At 39.7% G+C, this 22836-nt stretch overlaps 1 pseudogene; it reads left to right on the forward strand.

Moving 5' to 3' along the window:
* The first annotated feature begins 8662 nt into the window (after positions 1-8662).
* Positions 8663-22836, forward strand: part of LOC128060826 (immunoglobulin superfamily DCC subclass member 3-like) — a 94124-nt pseudogene continuing 79950 nt past the window's right edge.

The raw sequence follows: 22836 nt of genomic DNA on the forward strand, positions 1-22836 counted from the left end.
AAATCTGTCACCTTTTCCACTTTTTCCCCATCTATTTGCCATGAAGTGATAGGATCTTCATTTTTTGAATGTTTAGTTTTAAGCCAGCTTTTTCACTCTCCTCTTTTGCCCTCATCAACTGGCTCTTTAATTCCACTTCATTTTCTGTCACTAAAGTGGTATTATATGCATATCTGAGGCTGTTAATATTTCTCCTGGCAATCTTGATTCCAGCTTGTGAGTCATCCAGCCTGGCACTGCCCCAAATTCCTCAGTGGCTCAGATGGTAAAGAAGCTCCCTGAAATGTGTGAGACCCAGTTTCAAACCCTGGTTTGGGAAGATCCCCTGGAGAAGGGGATCACAACCCACTCTGGTATTCCTGCCTGGAGAATTTCATGGACAGAGGATACTGGCAGGCTCCGGCCCGTGTGTTTGCAGAGTTGGACAGGACTGAGCAATTGTCTCTAGCTCATACCCTAGCACAATCTACATATAATTTTTTTTTCTTTTTTAAATTCATTACATCATGGATATCTGGCAACATTAGTTATGTCATCTATTTTACTGAAATCATTCCATTTTTATCCTGACAAACATGTTTCATACAAGTCTTTCAATTTGTATCTTACTTCAGACCAAATAAGATACTAGCCAGGATTATTGACACTGGCTACCTGAGATTTTCTCACTAAAATCTGTGATTATAATTTACATGTTTCACTTTGTGACATTTACTTTGGTTAGATACATCTTCAAGTATCCCCCTAAGAAAGTGTGCATGAACAGATATATCTTTGTAATTGCCACATCTTGAATACATATTTTAGGAAGCTTATGCTCAAGGTTATTTTCAAATTTTTTTCCTCAGACTTTTGTAGGCCCTTTATTGCTGGTGGTTTGTGGGCAATGGGAACAGAAACTTTTCAGTAATTCTAAATGTTATTATTATAATACCTTTGTTTTTCACTCAGAAACTCCAGCTATCTCTTAAGGATGTTCTTGCTAAATTCAGCTGCCAATGTTATTCATTAGATGTGAGGGCATGTGTGCTAAGTCACTTCAGTTGTGTCCTACTCTTTCAATCCTATGTATTGTAACTCACCAGGCTCTTCTGTCAAGGGGTTCTCCAGGCAAGAATACTTGAGTGGGTTGCCATGCCCTCCTCCAGGATGTCTTCCCCATCCAGGGATTAAACCTACCTCTCCCTCATTGTGGGTGTATTCTTTACCACTGAGACACTGCAGAAGTCCATTCATCATGTTGTAGCCATGCATTCTGGGAAACAAACTCACTCAGAAGGACAATGCAGATAGTGAAGTGCAGTTTATTACACTGGTGGGCCCAAGGCAGAGTTTCCTCAGCCAAGAACCCCGACCGGCATTTGTGAAAATCTTTTATACCCCATGTGTACCTGTCTGAACCCATGACTCCAAATTCCTAAAGACTTACAAAACAAAGGAAGGGTAAATACAATCCCAATAACCCTAACATTCATGTGTTATGTGCTCAAACAGTTAAACAATTGCCCAATAATCAATAAGCCTGAGGTTACATTCTGATAGGTACAAAAAATTTTATGAGCTATCTGGAGGTGGGGGGGGTTAGTGTATGTTTTCTCTTAGGCGATGAGTAACCAGGATACCTTTTCATACTGTTGATACTGTTCATGGCAAAATAATAGGATACTGAAAGAGGAACTCCCCAAGTCAGTAGGTGCCCAATATGCTACTGGATATCAGTGGATAAATAACTCCAGAAAAAAATGAAGGGATGGAGCCAAAGCAAAAACAATACCCAGCTGTGGATGTGACTGGTGATAGAAGCAAGGTCCGATGCTGTAAACAGCAATATTGCATAGGAACCTGGAATGTCAGTTCCATGAATCAAGGCAAATTGGAAGTGGTCAAACAAGAGATGGCAGAGTGAACTTCGACATTCTAGGAATCAGCAAACTAAAATGGACTGGAACAGGTGAATTTAACTCAGATGACCATTACATCTACTACTGCGGGCAGGAATCCCTTAGAAGAAATGGAGTAGCCATCATGGTCAACAAAACAGTCCAAAATGTAGTACTTGGATGCAGTCTCAAAAATGACAGAATGATCTCTATTCGTTTCCAAGGCAAACCATTCAATATCACAGTAATCCAAGTCTATGCCCCAACCAGTAACGCTGAAGAAGCTGAAGTTGAATGGTTCTATGAAGACCTATAAGACTTTTTAGAACTAACACCCAAAAAAGATGTCCTTTCCATTATAGGGGACTGGAATGCAGAAGTAGGGAGTCAAGAAACACCTGGAGTAATAGGCAAATTTGGCCTTGGAATATGGAATGAAGCAGGGCAAAGACTGATAGAGTTTTGCCAAGAAAATGGACTGGTCATAGCAAACACCCTCTTCCAACAACACAAGAGAAGACTCTACACATGGACATCACCAGATGGTCAACATCAAAATCAGATTGATTATATTCTTTGCAGCCAAAGATGGAGAAGCTCTATACAGTCAACAAAAACAGGGCCATGAGCTGACTGTGGCTCAGATCATGAACTCCTTATTGCCAAATTCAGACTTAAATTGAAGAAAATAGGGAAAACCACTAGACCATTCAGGTATGACCTAAATCAAATCCCTTATGACTACACAGTGGAAGTGAGAAATAGATTTAAGGGCCTAGATCTGATAGATAGAGTGCCTGATGAACTATGGACTGAGGTTCATGACATTGTACAGGAGACAGGGATCAAGACCATCCCCAAGGAAAAGAAATGCAGAAAGCAAAATGGCTGTCTGGGGAGGCCTTACAAATACCTGTGAAAAGAAGAGAAGTGAAAAGCAAAAGAGAAAAGGAAAGATACAAGCATCTGAATACAGAGTTCCAAAGAATAGCAAGAAGAGATAAGAAAGCCTTCCTCAATGATCAATGCAAAGAAATAGAGGAAAACAACAGAAAGGGAAAGGCTAGAGATCTCTTCAAGAAAATTTGAAATACCAAGGGAACATTTCATGCAAAGATGGCCTCGATAAAGGACACAAATGGTATTGACCTAACAGAAGCAGAAGATATTAAGAAGAGGTGGCAAGAACACATAGAAGGACTGTACAAAAAAGATCTTTATGACCCAGATAATCATGATGGAGTGGTCACTCACCTAGAGCCAGACATCCTGGAATCTGAAGTCAAGTGGGCCTTAGAAAGCATCACTATGAACAAAGCTAGTTTTGGTGATGGAATTCCAGTTGAGCTATTTCAAATCCTGAAAAATGGTGCTGTAAAAGTGCTGCACTCAATATGCCAACAAATTTGGGAAACAGCAGTGGCCACAGAACTTGAAAAGGTCAGTTTTCATTCCAATCCCAAAGAAAGGCAATGCCAAGGATTATTCAAACTACCGCACAATTGCACTCATCTCACACGCTAGTAAAGTAATGCTTAAAATTCTCCAAGCCAGGCTTCAGCGATATGTGAACCGTGAACTTCCAGATGTTCAAGCTGGTTTTAGAAAAGGCAGAGGAACCAGAGATCAAATTAGCAACATCTGCTGGATTATCCAAAAAGCAAGAGAGTTCCAGAAAAACATATATTTCTGCTTTATTGACTATGCCAAAGCCTTTGACTGTGTGGATCACAATAAACTGTGGAAAATTCTGAAAGAGATGGGAATACCAGACCACCTGACCTGCCTCTTGAGAAATCTGTATGCAGGCCAGGAAGAAACAGTTAGAACTGGACATGGAACAACAGACTGGTTCCAAATAGGAAAAGGAGTACGTCAAGGCTGTATATTGTCACCCTGCTTACTTAACTTGTATGCAAAGTACATCATGAGAAACGCTGGGCTGGAAGAAGCACAAGCTGGAATCAAGATTGTCAGGAGAAATATCAATAACCTCAGATATGCAGATGACACCACCCTCATGGTGGAAAGTGCAGAGGAACTAAAAAGCCTCTTGATGAAAGTGAAAGAGGAGAGTGAAAAAGTTTGCTTAAACTCAACATTCAGAAAATGAAGATCAGGGCATCTAGTCCCTTCCCTTCATGGGAAATAGATGGGGAAACAGTGGGAACAGTGTCAGAGTTTATTTTGGGGTGCTCCATAATCACTGCAGATGGTGACTGCAGCCATGAAATTAAAAGACGCTTACCAACCTAGAGAGCATATTCAAAAGCAGAGACATTACTTTGCCGACTAAGGTCCGTCTAGTCAAGGCTGTGGTTTTTCCAGTGGTCATGTATGGATGTGAGAGTTGGACTGTGAAGAAGGCTGAGCACCGAAGAATTGATGCTTTTGAAGTGTGGTGTTGGAGAAGAGGCTTGAGAGTCCCTTGGACTGCAAGGAGATCAAACCAGTCCATTCTGAAGGAGATCAGCCCTGGGATTTCTTTGGAAAGAATGATGCTAAAGCTGAAACTCCAGTACTTTGGCCACCTCATGCGAAAAATTGACTAATTGGAAAAGACCCTGATGCTGGGAGGGATTGGGGGCAGGAGGATAAGGGGACGACAGAGAATGAGATGGCTGGATGGCATCACTGACACGATAGACATGAGTCTGAGTGACCTCTGGGAGCTGGTGATGGACAGGGAGGCCTGGCGTTCTGTGATTCATGGGGTTGCAAAGACTCGAACACGACTGAGCAACTGAACTGTACTGAACTGAACCAGGATATGATCTTCAAATTTTCCCTCTCTGGAGGGGTTCTTATCTTTCTGTTGTAGTTTCCATAGGCACTAAACACAGAGTTCAGAGTCCATTGGATAGGTGGCCGAACATGATCAGCATGAACAAGCCTAAGATGGAGTCCTGGCCCTATGAATTCCCTCTTCAGTCAGATATCTTATATCAAATGTTTCACATTCCTCTACCATGCTAGAAGAATTTTAGGACATCATTTTATTGTGGTAAATTTCATAGCAATATGCCTAACAGTTGATCATTAAGAAAATATTTATCCTCACTGGTATTCAGCCCTTTTGATCTGAAGTCTTACCAGTTGAGAAAGACTTATGACAACAGATACATTATTGTATCTACACATGAGTTATTTAAGCTACTAGAAATTATATTAATTATTTTCTCTGCATTTTTTCTTTTATCTCCTCCCCCTTTAAATTCATATGTGGAGTCATCGGAATCCTTGAATCTCTCCTTTTCTCTCATATTCTGCTTATTTTCTTTTTTTCTAAGTATTTTTGCAAAGACTACTCCTTGTTTTGTGTGTTCACTGAAGTTCCTGTTCTTTAATCCCATGTTCAGCTAGAGTTTTGGCAGAGATGTCACTCTGCGCCATGTAGTTCAATGGGTATTGACAAATGCATAATGTCCAGTGTCTACAATGGTACTGGGGAGAGTAGTTTCACCTCCCTAAAAATCCCTGCTGAGCTATATATTTTAAACGGTTATACTCTCTCAATTTTATCTCTACCCTGATACAAGTTTTGTGTGCTTTTATCTCAGCCTTTTCATATTAATGATTTCCTTCAAACATACATTGAAACTTGTATGTCCACTTTTATGTTATTTTATTTATTTTTAGTGAAGTATATTATTATATGTTACAGGTGTACTACATAGGGATTCACAGTTTTAAAAGGTTATACTCAATTTATAGTTACAAAATATTTTCTATATTCCCCATGTTGTATAAGTAGCTTATTTTATATGTCCACTTATTCTTTAGAGTGAGGGAGTAGGAATCCTACGCATGGAAAGTGATATGACAGAACACACAGACCTTATGGACTGAGCTTTGCATTAGTGGTCGTTTGTGCAGGGATCCTGGAACTGTCAGAAAATGATGTATCTAAGTTGGGATTACAAAACATACAGTACCTATTTCAATTTAGATGGGATGGATCAGTTACCTCCCAGATATAGTCTATTATCAAGCTGGGACTTGTGCTTCCAAATTTTGTTGAAATCTCTAATCTAATGAGGGACTACTTTCTCATTGTTTCACATATATAAATTTATAAAGTTTTAAATTTTTATTTTAATTTCAATAGCATCTTGGTAACCATGCGAGAGTTTTATGTGCAAAGTCTGCCGTGTGGTAAGTAAAATAATATAGCCTATACCAATTTGTACAATACTTAGCACTCACTGTATGCATTCTGCATTATAAATCTGTTTGCTACTATCTTCTATTTTCTTTGTGTATTCAATACTGAAATTACTTACACATTAAGACTTGTGGCTTATATATTAAAACTATATGTGTCATCTAGCAAAGGTAAAAATATGGGAGTTGTTATCAAGCACCTTTGTAAACTCTGTTGTCTAGAAGTATACCTTTATGTGGCATGTCTTATTTTTTCAAATAAATAATTCATTATTAGAACTACTTATCCATATTTTATATGGGAAAGAAGAGTATAATTAGGATGAGATATCTGCTGTTAGTCTTATCAGAGTTTCCATGTACAAAATGAGTGATACTAATCTGGCTACTTGCAAAATTTTCTGTTTGTCCTTCAATATGTTACCAATAATGGGTCTAGGTGTATAACTCTTTGATGTTCATATAACTCCTTTGTTGTTCAGATGGGTTATTTTTATAAAAGTTGAGAACTTCAGCCATTATGTGTCCAAATATATTTTTTACTTTTTTGCCTTTCTCCTCTCTTTTTGTGCCCCTATTTTGCTTATGTGGATGCCCCTGGTGGTTTTCACATTTCTCTGAGTTTCTGTTCATTTTTCTTCATTTGGTTTTCTCTCTTGTCAACTAAAAAAATATTAGTCCAAACTCGTAAATAGAGAGTTGTTTTATTTGGTGGGGATGTTAAGGACTCCGAGCCCAGAACGCAACGTCTCAGTGCCTGCAGGCATGCCAAGTCTCTTCAGTCGTGTCCGACTCTGGACTGTAGCCCAGCAGCCTCCTCTGTCCATGGGATTCTCCAGGCAAGAATACTGGAGTAGGTTGCCATGCCTTCCTCCAGGGGATCTCCCAAACTAGGGATCAAAGCTGCATGTCTTAAATCTCCTGCATTGACAGGTGGGTTCTTTATCACGAGCACCACCTGAGAAGACCAGCATCACAGTAGCCAGGAGAAAATTATTCTCAGGAGGTAGGAGAGGGAGTTAAACTATACACAAGTTTGCAACAAAGGAGGCAGGCAGTCTAAACAGTGCAGATTCTTAACTAGTCAGGAAAACAAGATATCAAGTGAAGGAATTTAGCGTTCTGTGTACGGGAAGATGGAAGCCTCTGGGCTCACTGAAGTCATTCCTTTCATATGTATCTCAGCTCTCTGGAGCCAAATCCTGTTTCCTGTCACTGTAAGGGGCTGCAGGTGAGGTGGATAGGTGCCTCTTGCATCCCCCACCCCCAGCTCATTAGCAGGCACCCTGGGGGTAGTGGTGGCATCCGCTGGATTGCAGCCCTTGTGTTCGCTTTTGGGAGCCCTCATTCACATCAGGGCTTCCCAGGTGGCACTAGTGGTAAAGAACCTGCCTGTCAATGCAAGAGACATAAGAGATGCAGGTTAAATCCCTGGGTTGGGAAGATCCCCTGGAGTAGGAAATGACAATCCACTCTAGTATTCTTGCCTGGGAAGTCCCATGGACAGAGGAGCCTGGTGGGCTACAGTCCATGGAGTCGCAAAGAATCAGACGTGACTGAAGTGACTTAGCACACATTCACACTAGGAGGCCAGAAATTGCAGATAGCTGTGGCTTTTTTTTTTTTTTTTAACCTCTTGATATGGCAGGAAGTATTTCATTTCACACTCTGTTCTTCAGAATGTGTATTCTCAATCTTCATATTTGTAGACACTCTCTTCTCTCAGCTCAAATCTACTAGCGTCTCCTAGTGAATTTCCCATTTTGATTAGCATATTGTACTTTTCAACTGCAGATTTTCCATTTGGTTCCCTTTGTGATTTCTAGCTCTTGCTATTTTCCTTTTTATAAGACATTGTTATCACCTTCATTCAATTACACAAACACAGATTCCTTTATTTCTTTGAATATAGCTGTAAAAGCTGCTTTGACATCTTTGCTAAGTTCTACATTTGACACCTTCAAAGGAAGTCTCTATTGCTTGCATTTTGTTTTTCCTATCTATGGATCACAATTCCTTATTCTTTGCATGTCTCTTTATTTTTGTTGAAAACTGGACATTTTTGATAATGAATTGTAGTCACTCTCTAGGTACCACATCCTAGTCCTCATCCTCACCCCAAGGGCCTGTTATTGTTTAAGACCTTGGCTGCAGCCTATTTCCCCCACACTTTGTAACTTCTGATGGGCTTATGCACAGTCATCTGACCAACAGGAATAAGTGTGGTCTTAGCCAAACTCTCTCAAGAGAGTTCTGTCTCTGAACTTCCAGTGAAACTTATAGATGGTCTGCCTCTTTTGGTATGGAAACCCAGCTGTTACCCTCCACAAATTGCTAACTGACTGTACTATTGTTTTTGAAAACACCCTGGGGATATAAATTGTTCCAGAATCTAATCCAATTGAAGTGGCAATTTTGCATGAATAGAGTGCTGCTGTCTCTGAGACTTCCTCAGTCTCAGGAGGGGACTTCTTAGCTGTTTCTTTTCCTACTTCTCTTTGCATAATTTTGAGCCAGTTTTACTACATCTCGCTTATTGCCAGCACTATTTCAGAGCTACTAACATTTTCTTCTCTGCTTACCACCAAAATATTCCTTAAGCATAAACTTTGCAAGCAATGTTCCAAATCAAGTCTACCTCCTTAGGAAGAGCTACAGAAATCTCTGTTCTTCCAGTACGCCTTGTCCTTGGGCAGAATACCTATGTCATTGCATTGGGCCTGAAGCTCTGGAACAAGGGTCTGCTTCTCCCCGATGAACCTGCTACTCTACAGGTGGAGTATTTCATGGTGATGAGAGTCCCTGATCTTCTTGGTTTATCCTTTCATAATGAAACTACTAATGTATTATACAAGCAAGCTGGGGTAAACAATAAATTCCAAGTATTCTCAAATGGCTACAACTGGGTTATAGCTTTTGCCCCATGAATGGAGGTTTAGTGGGTGAGGAAATTTGGATTCTCTTGGTTCTGAGGCAGGAGATAGATGGGCTCCAGGTAAGGCATTTTCAACTAGTCTGCTGTTTGCATTTCCTGAGGCAGGAGGCAAGCGGTCTTCAGGCTAGATATTTATGACCAGCCTCCTGTCTGTACTTTGAGATAGAAATAACAACAGGGACAGGATAAATAACTGGACACTTTAAGATAACAGTAATAGCAGGGACAGAGAGATGCTAAACTCTGTTTGGTCACATATTTCCCATCCTAGGCTCCTTAGAGGTGAAGAAAGAAGGGGCACCACCCCATAATAGGTGATACCAAGACCCCTCCCAATAGGCCTCTGAGCTGGACTTCATCTTGGAAAAATGTTGTGCATGCATGTTAGGGAAGATCGTAGGGCAAGGCAAGTGTGGAAAAAGAAACCAGATAACTGGTCAACGGCAACAAAGACCCAGAAGAACTGCCCTATATAAATGACTTAACCATCTCTTTTCTGTGATTCTCTTCATTAGGGGGGATGCTTACACCCTTTCTCTCCAGGTGTGTCTCTCTGCCTTGCTTCTGTGTGTGCTTTCCCACTTGTGCTTCATCTCTAATAATAAACTTTGCCTCTGTTTTTGTTTTTTTCCTCCTTGAGAAATGCATTTTTCACTAGGACAAATAGCCAGGAAATTTTCATTCTAGCTTCTAGCCCCTGATGAACTAGCGACTGGGGTTGCTGGTTTTTATCCAGGCTGCTGCTGCTAAGTCTCTTCAGTCGTGTCCGACTCTGTGAGACCCCAGAGATGGCAGCCCACCAGGCTACCGCCTCCCTAGGATTCTCCAGGCAAGAACACTGGAGTGGGTTGCCAATTCCTTCTCCAATGCATGAAAGTGAAAAGCGAAAATGAAGTCGCTCAGTCGTGTCTGACTTTTCGTGACCCCCATGGACTGCAGCCTACCAGGCTCCTCCGTCCATGGGTTTTCCAGGCAAGAGTACTGGAGTGGGTTGCCATTGCCTTCTCCCAATTCAATTCCTGGGCAGGGAAATAAGATCTTGCTTCAAGCCACCACTTACTGCTATTTCTTCTGAGATCAGTCCCACCTACCTAGAATAGATGCAATATACTGCTGAGGAGAAAGATGAGAGATTCTGGCTGCCTATGCCTCCTGGAGACAAAACGTGGCTCTAAACTAGGTGCTGGGAGAACAGGGTGTCGTTGGTCATAGTCAAAGTCATCTAGAGTAGAATTTCCTTCACACTGAGTTGGGTATGGGGGTGGGTAGAGTAGATCATGGCTTAAATTACCTCTCTCTCCCAAACAAATTTTTACTATTCTTGCACATATTTAGTAGATTTTCTTGATTAAACATTTCTTCATTTTCTATGTACTCTTAGGAAATGGTTGTTTCACTGGGAGAAGCAGGGAGGGGGTAACTCAGATGGGTAAAGAATCCGTCTGCAATGCAGGAGACCTGGGTTCAATCCTTGAGTTGGGAAGATCCCCTGGGGAAGGGATTCGTAACCCATTGCAGTATTCTTGCCTGAAGAATCCCCATGGACAGAGAAGCCTGGCAGGCTATAGCACATTGGATCATAGAGAGTCGGACATGACTGAGTGACTAACACTTTCACTTTCACTTCACTGCGAGGTGGGTTGCTGAGCTACTCATATGTCCATTCTGAAGTGAGAAAGCAAATTTTTGATGGAAGAATTTATTCTAACGGCAGTGAGATTTTGCAAGAAAAATAAAACATATTTACATGACTTAATAGCTACAAAATTCTCTATAAAAGGCTGAGGACTAGAGCAAGTCTTTGAAGATGAGATTGTGATATATAGAGTACTGAAGTCAGCACACACAAAGGGTCATTAAAGCCCTGGATAACTGAGCTCCTAAATATTGTCTTATTGGAAACCATTCACAGTTAGTCCCCTACATATGAACTTTCAAGTTGCAAACTTACAAAGATGCTAATATGTGTTCAAGTGTCCTTTCATGTGCTTGGCTTATATTATCAAGTACGTGCATCCTTTGCAAGTGGTTGTGCTTTTGTGTACGTTACAAGAGAAAAGACAAAGAGAGGGAAGAAGAAGAAGAAGTAACTGATGAACCAAAGAGATTCACCATGCAGGAAATGGCAAGATTTTCTTTATTTGAGGAGGTACTGTTAGTTCTTGAGACATAGAACCTGAATGTAGAATGGTACATGAAACTTGCAACAGCCATTTAGAATGCAATCCATTGCTACTTGCTACCATGTCACCTATGATGAGAAAAAAGACCCACAATCCAGATATTATTTGATCATTCTTTCAAGAGAATAGATAGAATTGAATCCAGCAAGGAACCGGACAGAACCTGTGTTTTCAAATCAGGAGTGAATGGAATGCAGCTTACCCTCCATCTCCTGTTTCTTATAGTCCTTCAGCTCTACCATCTCCCACCTCCCTCTTCCAGTTGGTAACTCATCTTGCCTGTTCACTTGATGCCAGCCCCTGTGTGCTGGCTATTCTATAGTACTGTTATAATTTTCAAAGTATTTTACCATGAGATTAATTTTTCTTCTGTTTTTCTTTTATATATTATCTGTGTGAAAAGTACTATAAATTTATTATAGTACAGTACTATATAGCCCATTAGGGTAGTTGGATACCTAGGATAACACTGTTGGACTTACAAACAAATTAGAGTTATGAATGTGCTCTTGCAATGGAACGTGTTTGTTTGTAGGATACTTACTATATTTAGCTTATGTAAAATATCTGTAATACATCTAGAAGTAATACGTAGAATACTCCTAGAAACTGCAGGATGTAATTAGTCACAATTCTTTTTATAGATTGTGAGAAAAAAGACACATCATACTTAAACAGTAAGGAATGTATAGAGTACATATTTTATTCACATTTGGAGGCTGAGGATGGTGCACTTAAATAAAAATAGATGTCCACGTCTGACCACAATTCTGAGTTTGTGCACTCTGTAGAGGTCATGAAAGACAGTGGGTCTCTTGGGTAAAAGATTCGTGTAGATTAATTCATTAACATCTCATGATTAAAGGTGTGAAAGAACTCATAATATTTGCTTTCATTTTGATTACAATACTTAGGATATGCTCCTGCTGCTGCTACTAAGTTGCATCAGTTGTGTCCGACTCTGTGCGACCCCATAGACGGAAGCCCACCAGGCTCCTCTGTCCCTGGGATTTTCTGGGCAAGAACACTGCAGTGGGTTGCCATTTCCTTCTCCAATGCATGAAAGTGAAAAATGAAAGTGAAGTCACTCAGTCGTGTCCGACTCTTAGCAACCCCATGGACTGTAACCTACCAGGCTCCTCCGTCCATGGGATTTCCCAGGCAAGAGAACTGGAGTATAATCACCTATTATTTCAGTTACACAGGTGTTTTTCATGATAGTTTTGTATTTTGATTTTGTGAGTTTTCAGTTTGGCATAATTATCTTTTTAAATTTTATTGAATAATAGTTGCTTTACAATGCTGTGTTAATTTTTGTGCAAAATAGTGATTCATACATACATTCCTTTTCATATTGTTATTTGTTCATTCTATATATAATAGTTTGGATCTGCTAGCCTCAAACCCCTAATCCTTGCCCCCACCGCCTACTCCTTTCCTTTGTCAACCACAAGTCTTCTCTTTGTCTGTGAGATTGTTTCTGTTTCATAGGCAAGTTCATTTGTGTCATATTTTAAATTCCATATATAAGTGGTATTTGTGTTTTCTCTTTCTGACTTACTTAGTGATAATATCAAGGTCCATCCATTGTATTATTTCTTTTATCAGTTTGATAGAATATCTTCCCAAAATTTCTCTTCTTTAGTTATTACCACTAATTGGACACAAAAATGCTGATTTGTCCTACTGTCATAGTTTCTTATTCCTTTCTGTTTTCCTCTGGTAACTCTGCCATTGACACTGCTGACTATGTGACAGCTGAAACTGAAAACATTCTTGGGTGATATTTACCCAGTTGTTTGGATTTGGTTTACTTGTGGCTGGGTCCTGGCATTTTCCGAACTCCCAGTGGGCTTCTTCCACACGACTCCCTGAGGCAGCCACAGTTACTGATTCCAAAATACCTACTCCTCTGTGTCAAAATCAATATTTGATTCTTCATCACAGGCTCTGCCTCTTCACTAACTCCTACTGACTACTGCCTTCACTTGCCACTCTCCTAACAACAACAGAAATGCCTCCTGTAGCTACTTTTGAGCACACTAAAAGTAAGATTAATAAAGGCATTCCATTCTTTTTGTAGTTTCTTTGCCAGCTTGCAATAGAATTCTCTACCATCTTCTAGCTTTAACTTGTCTGAATTTTTTGAGACTGTGAGATGGGACAACTGTAACCTCTCAAAAACCATTGTCTCTAGATTCTTGACAACTGGAGAAAATGCTACTTTCCATATGGTAGGAGACAGGTGATAGGTAGGGCTTTAGGTTCCTATAAGGTCTTCACTGATCAGAAGTGTGACGTGGTGTGTTAGTCTTGGCAGATACAGTCTGAAACTTAATTCACATTAACTTTAAAACATAAAGATGGTATGGACCCAGAATTGAATCAAGATAGCTCTAACTCTACAAGCAAGAGAATTTATTTTCCAATTATAGGAATAGATTGACTGAACAAATGGAGGAAAAAAAAAAATTTTAAATTTACAGATGTCCTGGTAAAGAGTTGATCTCCCAAGTGTAATCTTAATCTTCTGGCTTCTGGCAACTGTTGAGACTCTTCCAACAAACAAAACACTAGACTGTAATCTAATTGAATCAATGGAATTAACAACTAGGAAGTCTATTTTGGAGGAGTTATCCCACGTCCGAGGTCAGGGGCAGCGGCCGAGAGTGCCAGGCTGAGATGGCGCAGGAATGGTAGAGAGGAGCCACCCTGTGCCCGAGGCCAGGGGCAGTGGCCGGGAAGAGCCACCCCATATCCAAGGAGCTGTGACTGCGTGGGCACAGGAGGGCCTAGAGGAGCTATCCCACTTTGAAGGTCAGGAAGGGCAGCGGTGAGGAGATACCTCTCGTCCAAGGTAAGGAGCAGTGGCTGTGCTTTTCTAGAGCAGCCGTAAGAGATACCCCATGTCCAAGGTAAGAGAAACCCAAGTAAGATGGTAGGTGTTGCAAGAGGGCATCAGAGGGCAGACACACTGAAACCATACTCACAGAAAACTAGTCAATCTAATCACACTAGGACCACAGCCTTATCTAACTCAATGAAACTAAGCCTTGCCCATGGGGCCACCCAAGACAGGCGGGTCATGGTGGAGAGGTCTGACAGAATGTGGTCTACTGGAGAAGGGAATGGCAAACCACTTCAGTATTCTTGCTTTGAGAACCCCATGAACAGTGTGAAAAGGCAAAATGATAGAATACTGAAAGAGGAACTCCCCAGGTCAGTAGGTGCCCAATATGCTACTGGAGACCAGTGGAGAAATACCTCCAGAAAGAATGAAGGGATGGAGCCAAAGCAAAATCAATACCCAGCTGTGGATGTGACTCGTGATAGAAGCAAGGTCCGATGCTGTAAACAGCAATATTGCATTAGAACCTGGAATGTCAAGTCCATGAATCAAGGCAAATTGGAAGTGGTCAAACAAGAGATGGCAAGAGTGAATATGGACATTCTAGGAGTCAGTGAACTAAAATGGACTGGAACAGGTGAATTTAACTCAGATGACCATTATATCAACTAGTGAGGGCAGGAATCCCTCAGAAGAAATGGAGTAGCCATCATGGTCAACAGGAGAGTCCGAAATGCAGTACTTGGATGCAATCTGAAAAAGGACGGAATGATCTCTGTTTGTTTCCAAGGCAAACCATTCAATATCACAGTAATCCAAGCCTATGCTCCAACCAGTAATGCTGAAGAAGCTGAAGTTGAACGGTTCTATGAAGACCTACAAGACCTTTTAGAACTAACACCCAAAAGAGATGTCCTTTCCATTATAGGGGACTGGAATGCAAAAGTAAGAAGTCAAGGAACACCTGGAGTAACAGGCAAATTTTGGCCTTGGAACACAGAATGAAGCAGGGCAAAGACAGATAGAGTTTTGCCAAGAAAATGCACTGGTCATAGCAAACACCCTCTTCCAAAAACACAAGAGAATACTCTACACATGGACATCACCAGATGGTCAACACCAAAATCAGATTGTTATATGCTTTGCAGCCAAAGATGGAGAAGCTCTATACAGTCAACAAAAACAAGACCAGGAGCTGACTGTGGCTTAGAACATGAACTCCTTATTGCCAAATTCAGACTTAAATTAAAGAAAGTAGGGAAAAACGCTAGACCATTCAGGTATGACCTAAATCAAATCCCTTATGACTACATAGTGGAAGTGAGAAATAGATTTAAGGGCCTAGATCTGATAGATAGAGTGCCTGATGAACTATGGAATGAGGTCCATGACATTGTACAGGAGACAGGGATCAAGACCATCCCCATGGGAAAGAAATGCAAAAAAGCAAAATGGCTGTCTGGGGAGGCCTTACAAATAGCTGTGAAAAGAAGAGAGGTGAAAAGCAAAGGAGAAAAGGAAAGATATAAGCATCTGAATGCAGATTTCCAAAGAATAGCAGGAAGAGATAAGAAAGGCTTCCTCAGTGATCAATGCAAAGAAATAGAGGAAAACAACAGAAAGGGAAAGACTAGAGATCTCTTCAAGAAAATTAGAAATACCAAGGGAACATTTCATGCAAACAGGGCCTCAATAAAGGACACAAATGGTATTGACCTAACAGAAGCAGAAGATTTTAAGAAGAGGTGGCAAGAATACATAGAAGAACTGTACAAAAAAGATCTTCATGACTCAGATAATCACGATGGTGTGAACACTCATCTAGAGCCAGACACCCTGGAATGTGAAGTCAAGTGGGCCTTAGAAAGCATCACTACAAACAAAGCTAGTTTTGGTGATGGAATTCCAGTTGAGCTATTTCAAATCCTGAAAGATGGTGCTGTGAAAGTGCTGCACTCAATATGCCAACAAATTTGGAAAACTCAGCAGTGGCCACAGGACTGGAAAAGGTCAGTTTTCATTCCAATCCCAAAGAAAGGCAATGCAAAAGAATGCTCAAACTACCGCACAGTTGCACTCATCTCACACGATAGTAAAGTAATGCTCAAAATTCTCCAAGCCAGGCTTCAGCAATACACGAACCGTGAACTTCCTGCTGTTCAAGATGGTTTTAGAAAAGGCAGAGGAACCAGGGATCAAATTGCCAATATCCGCTGGATCATGGAAAAAGCAAGAGAGTTCCAGAAAAACATCTATTTCTGCTTCATTGAATATGCCAAAGCCTTTGACTGTGTGGATCACAGTAAACTGTGGACAATTCTGAAAGAGATGGGAATACCAGACGACTTGACCTGCCTCTTGAGAAATCTGTATGCAGGCCAGGAAGCAACAGTTAGAACTGGACGTGGAACAACAGACTGGTTCCAAATAGGAAAAGGAGTATGTCAAGGCTGTATATTGTCACCCTGCTTATTTAACTTATATGCAGAGTACATCATGAGAAACGCTGGGCTGGAAGAAACACAAGCTGCAATCAAGATTGCCAGGAGAAATATCAATAACCTCAGATATGCAGATGACACCACCCTTATGGCAGGCAGAAAGTGAAGAGGAACTAAAAAGCCTGTTGATGAAAGTGAAAGAGGAGAGTGAAAAAGTTGGCTTAAAGCTCAACATTTAGAAAATGAAGATCATGGCATCCGGTCCCATCACTTCATGCGAAATAGATGAGGAACAGTGAAAACAGTGTCAGACTTTATTTTCTGGGGCTCCAAACTGACTGCAGATGGTGATTGCAGCCATGAAATTAAAAGACGCTTACTCCTTGGAAGAAAATTATGACCAACCTAGATAGTATATTCAAAAGCAAAGACATTACTTTGCCGACTAAGGTCTGTCCAGTCAAGGCTATGGTTTTTCCTGTGGTCACGTATGGATGTGAGAGTTGGACTGTGAAGAAGTCTGAGCACTGAAGAATTGATGTGTTTGAATTATGGTGTTGGAGAAGACTCTTGAGAGTCCTTTGGACTGCAAGGAGATCCAACCAGTCCATTCTGAAAGAGATCAACCCTGGGATTTCTTTGGAAGGAATGATGCTAAAGCTGAAACTCCAATACTTTGGCCACCTCATGCGAAGAGTTGACTCATTGGAAAGGACTTTGATTCTGGGAGGGATTGGGGGCAGGAGAAGAAGGGGACGACAGAGGATGAGGTGGCTGGATGGCATCACTGACTCGATGGACGTGAGTCTGAGTGAACTCCGGGAGATGGTGATGGACAGGGAGGCCTGGCCTACTGGGATTCACGGGGTCGCAAAGAGTCGGACACGACTGAGCGACTGAACTAACTAATTAACTTCTTCTTCTGACAAGGATATCAATCCCTTGTTTATTCTGAACCCACTCTTATCACCTCATTTAATCTTAGTTAGCTCTCTCAAGGCCCCATCTTCAAATATATTCGCCTTAGTTAGGGCTTCAATGTACAGATTTTGAAAGTGAAAGTGTTAGTTGTTCCGTTGTGTTCAACTTTTTTTCACTGCATGGACTATGAGGAATTCTCCAGGAAAGAATACTGGAAGGAGTAGCCATTTCCTTCTCCAGGGGATTTTCATGATTCAGGAATCAAACCGGGGTCTCCTGTATTGCTGGTGTGTTCTTTACCATGTGAGCCACCTGGAAAACCCACAATATGAATTAGACTTATTTGACATGTTCTTTCTAGTGAAGGAAGATCACACATTCCTCCTAAGTCACTTTAGTCGTGTACTGGACCCTACGACTGTAGCCTGCCAGGCTCCTCTGTCCATGAGATTCTCCAGGCAAGAACACTGGACTGGGTTGCCATGCCTTCTTACAGGGAGTCTTCCCCACCCAGAGATCAAATTCACGTGTCTTATGTGTCTCTTGCATTAGCAGGCAGGTTCTTTATCACTAGTGCTACCTGGGAAGCCCATATAGATTTTTTGAGCACACAATTCAGCCGGTAACAAGGTCATTGCCTGCACATGGAGGTTGGCTCATTTCTTCACTTTTCTAGTTTCTAGTCAGGCAGAAAATTACTTAAATCCTTCTTTTGATTAATCAGATAACTAAAGGATCTCTCACACCTGCCTTAATTCCCCTTCCCAACTTTTATCTGAATTATTTTGCTAGTGCTGAGTAAGCAGGTAGAAAATGGCTGAGGGAAGGAGGTTCACCAATTAAAAGCAGCATGTTACTGCTGAGTAATACATAATCATATTAACAAATGTTGTTAATTTATTTTATTTCCTAGTCTTAGTGTCTGAAGATATTCACCAGTTTTCTATGTATGGTAATGCAGCGTGCTAAAATGCTTTTATTCAATTTTGTATATCTGAAAACAGCAGTTTGATGGTTACCTGCAATAGCATCTTGGGTGAAATATAAGCACTTATTGACCAAAAAAAAAAAAAAAAGTGATAACCAGTTTAAAATCTATAAACTCAGCCACACAGTAATATTTTAAATTGCAGTGTGTCAAAATTTCAGATCATATTACAATCAGATTGCATAAGCCACCATTATATACATAACTTCTAGTCTTCGACAACACTGTGGAGTCTTCTGGTAACCACAGGAAAACTGGAACACTAAACAGTGCTGTCTGCTTTGGAGACCCATAGATCACTACCATAAACTGTGGTAGGTGCTCAAAAGATGGGCATAGATGAGAATGGAACCTGGCATTAATATGCCTCTGATAAGAGAACATGAACTTCAGGTATACTTGGATGTAGGCAACTAAACTGGGAGTATCAACTCATTTCACTCATACATTTATTCAATACCTTGGGAACCGATTTCATTCCATCTACTAAATGTGTCTACTTATGACAACCCATTCCAATACTCTTGCCTGAAGAATCCCATAGACAGAGGAGACTGGTAGGCTACAGTCCATGGGGTCGCGAAGAATTGAACACAACCGAGCGACTTCACTTTCACTTTTCATTATCATGCATTGGAAAAGGAAATGGCAACCCACTCTAGTGTTTTTGCCTGGAGAATCCCAGAGATGCAGGAGCCTGGTGGGCTGCCATCTATGGGGTCTCACAGAGTTGGACACGACTGAAGTGACTAAGCAGCAGCAGCAGCAGTACCATAGAGCTATAATACAGTTTATTAGTTGGAGTCATGTTTTTGTTTTATTCTATAAATTGTTTTTAATCTTCAGTTTTACATTTTGTTTTAAAATATGCTAGAGTTCAGTGATTAGACATGGAAAATATCAGGAGTACAAATACATAACACTGAAGATGACCATAAAGTTGATAATTGTGCAAATTTGCTTCAAGATATTCTACAGTTACCTTAGACTCATCTATTTGATCACACAAATTTACTAATTCAGGGCGATTCTAGTACTACAAAAATCTGTGCTTGGTAGCGAAGATATAAAGACAATTATGTCTAATTTTTTAATGAGAATACAATTAATCTATAATATGTTATTTCTAAGCAAATGCTTCTAAAATCAAACAGAATATGTTTATTTTTATGGTTTATAAAAAGAACTCTAAACATCAAAAAGAGAATTAAAAACAACTGAAAGCACTTTTTGCCTGTTGGATTAAATTTCAGTGTATAGTTTAATATAAGTTTGGATCTGCATTGCAAAATAGTGATTTATACTTAAATGCATTTCTTGACAATACATGCTCTTAAAAAAATAAAAAAAAATTCAAAGTAGCACTTGTAATTAAACATTGTATATTTTCCTTTGCATCAAGAAATGTTAAGAATTTTGTTTAAGTGAACTTTGTAGAAAAATTATAATATATTTTTCTCAAGTATTATTTATTTATACAACTTTAACTGTGTGACAGTCATGATTTATATGCTTTAAAATGTAATAAAATGAATCAACTTAATAATATCATGACAGGTACCATTTTATTCCCATTTTAAAGATGACAAAAGGCAAATTCAAACAACTTTTCCAATTATTTCTGTTTCATGCAATAATAATATTTTTAAATCCATATGATATTTATACCTAGAATATACTACAGTAAAAGGGATATGAAGCTACAATTATTAGGGAAAAACTAGATTTAGATGATCTCAAATACCCATTTATGTCATTCATGGATAATTCATGAATTCTCTAAACTTCTCAGCTGCAAGGAAAATAGTGTAGGAAAAAACGAAGCCCTCAGATTTGGCATTCTCTGCTTTCTTCTAGAATGTTAGACATCAGATGGTAGGCACTCTGTTTGTAAGAATATATTTCTGCCCTTTATTTTTAATTGAAAGATATTAAATGTGTAAGTACTATATTTAACTAGAAGGAAGATTTGAGAATGTTCTATGAGGATAAGGAATAGCTGCCATGTCAAAGGAGAATTTCATTCGAGATACACAGTGTACACATCTAATGAGAGTCCTCACAGTTTAGGTCCAAGGAATCCACAACGAAAGTAATAACATGCACACACAAAAACACCCACACACAGAAAAATAGAGATGGTACCTACCACCACAGGACAATAACCCAAAGTTTAAGTTCTTTACTGTCCAGGGAGAGTTGATTTTCCACAAACTATCATTTAGCATCATAATGATTCAAAAGAGGGACCCCCCCCCCCCCAAAAAAAAAGGCAGAGCAAAAGGAAAAGACATTTGAAGTTTTATTTGGGGTCTGTGTTTCATTTATGGGCTTCCCAGGTGGCTCAAAACAGTAAAGAATCTGCACGCAATGTTGGAGACCTGGGTTCAATCCCTGGGTCTGGAAGATCTCCTAGAGAAGGGCATGACAACCCACTCCAGTATTCTTGCCTATAAAATTCCATGGATAGAGGGGCCTGGCGGGCTACAGTCCATGTAGTCACAGAGTTGGACACAACTGAGCGACTGACACTATGGTCACTATAAGTATTTCATTTAACCAAAAGAGAGCAAACAATACATATGGCGAACGATGTATGGAACTCTCAAGTTATTTTGCCAAGTGATGAGATGCTGCAAAACTCTGGTCATACTTCTGTTCCTTCCATTGGTTAACTGCTGGTTTGGATAGGTTATTTACTTTCACAAAATATACAAAAAATACTTTTCCACATTTGAGGGATCTCATTAGACAAACAAAAATTTGAAAATTGCTGTCTTAAAAAATGTAGAACAGAACTTAATTAGGAGTAACACTAATAAGTAGAAGGACAAACTTCTCTCCATTAAGTCAGGTTTCTATTTTGACCGAAACTTGTTTGGAAATGGTTTAAATTTGTATAGGGAGATGGACATGTTTTGTTTGTTTGTTTTTCATATCTGTGTATGTATAATCAACCATTGTATTATATGAGATATATAGGAAATATTTTGAAATTCAAGTCTGCAAGCATTATTTGTTTCCTATCTTGAGCAAACAAGAATACCCATTTTGTGCACTGTTCCTAGTAAAATAGAAAGTCCCCATCTTCTGGAAACTTATAACCACACAGATGAAAATCACAGAGATAATTCACTCTAATATTTATCAGGGTATAGTAGACAATATTTAATGCATAGATGGTCTGTATTGGGAGACTGTCCCAATTAGTAATTTCATGATGGCTGCAAACATAGCCTCCACTCCAAACTCATGGGAGAGGAAATTGAGGATTTTGAAAATATTCTTGAAAAAGGTGAACACTGAGCTGTTGAACTGTTTGTTGAAGGATAGGCAGGAGTTAATCAGGCAAATATGAGAGGAAGATGATTTCATGCAAAGGTGAAGAGAATAGATGTGGAAACATGAAGACATTGGCATACACAAAATATTGTAATGTTATATCACCTATGAATTTATTTTTACATAGCTAGGCATCTCTTTTTCTCTGAATGTGTGGCTATATGTATTTGAAGCTTTTGAATTTGTCATAATTCACTCATGTTATAACACAGTTTGTGTTAATATCCATTATTCAACTTGACCGTCAAAGTATACATATGACTCTCAGAATTCTTCTGTTTCTTTCTTTATCTATTTGTGTTGCCTATTAAGCCAACTTCAAAAGGAATTGTTTCTCTACAAACAAGATCATCATCAATACTAGCACATAAAAAATACTTTTTGGTGAGAAGTGGCAAGGAAGTACAAGATCATTGATTGGTGTCTGTATTAAACATAAATATGTATTTATTGATGGTACCTCATTTTTATATATAAAAATTTTCTAGCAACTAACCTATATTTTTAACATTTTAATTCTTACTCCTTACAATACATAGGAAAGCAGCTATCAGAAATCAGATAACACTATTTTCCTTTGCCAACACACATCAATTTACTTTTTGGTGAAAGATGCCATGCATAATATAAATTATAACTTAGGAGTTGCTCATATTGTCGGAGAAGGCAATGGCAACCCACTCCAGTACTATTGCCTGGCAAATCCCATGATTGGAGGAGCCTGGTAGGCTGTGGTCCATGGGGTTGTTAGGAGTCGGACACGACTGAGTGACTTCACTTTCACTTTTCACTTTCATGAACTGGAGAAGGAAATGGCAACGCACTCCAGTGTTCTTGCCTGGAGAATCCCAGGGACAGGGGAGCCTGGTGGGCTGCTGTCTCTGGGGTCGCACAGAGTTGGACACCACTGAAGTGACTTAGCAGCAGCAGCAGCAGCTCATATTGTGTGGAGGAGAAATTCTAAAAGTCTTAGATTTCTATAAGAAGTTAAAAGTTAATAGTGTGGATTTGGACAAAGATAATCTTGAGTTTAAATTTTTCTTCTGATACATTCCAGCTGGGTGATATTGTTTAACTTACTTTATTTTACTTATCTCAGTTTCTGCACTGGATTCCCATCATTAGTGATAGTTT

The sequence above is a fragment of the Budorcas taxicolor genome, chromosome 2, assembly GCF_023091745.1.
Source record: "Budorcas taxicolor isolate Tak-1 chromosome 2, Takin1.1, whole genome shotgun sequence".
NCBI classification, from domain to species: Eukaryota; Metazoa; Chordata; class Mammalia; order Artiodactyla; family Bovidae; genus Budorcas; species Budorcas taxicolor.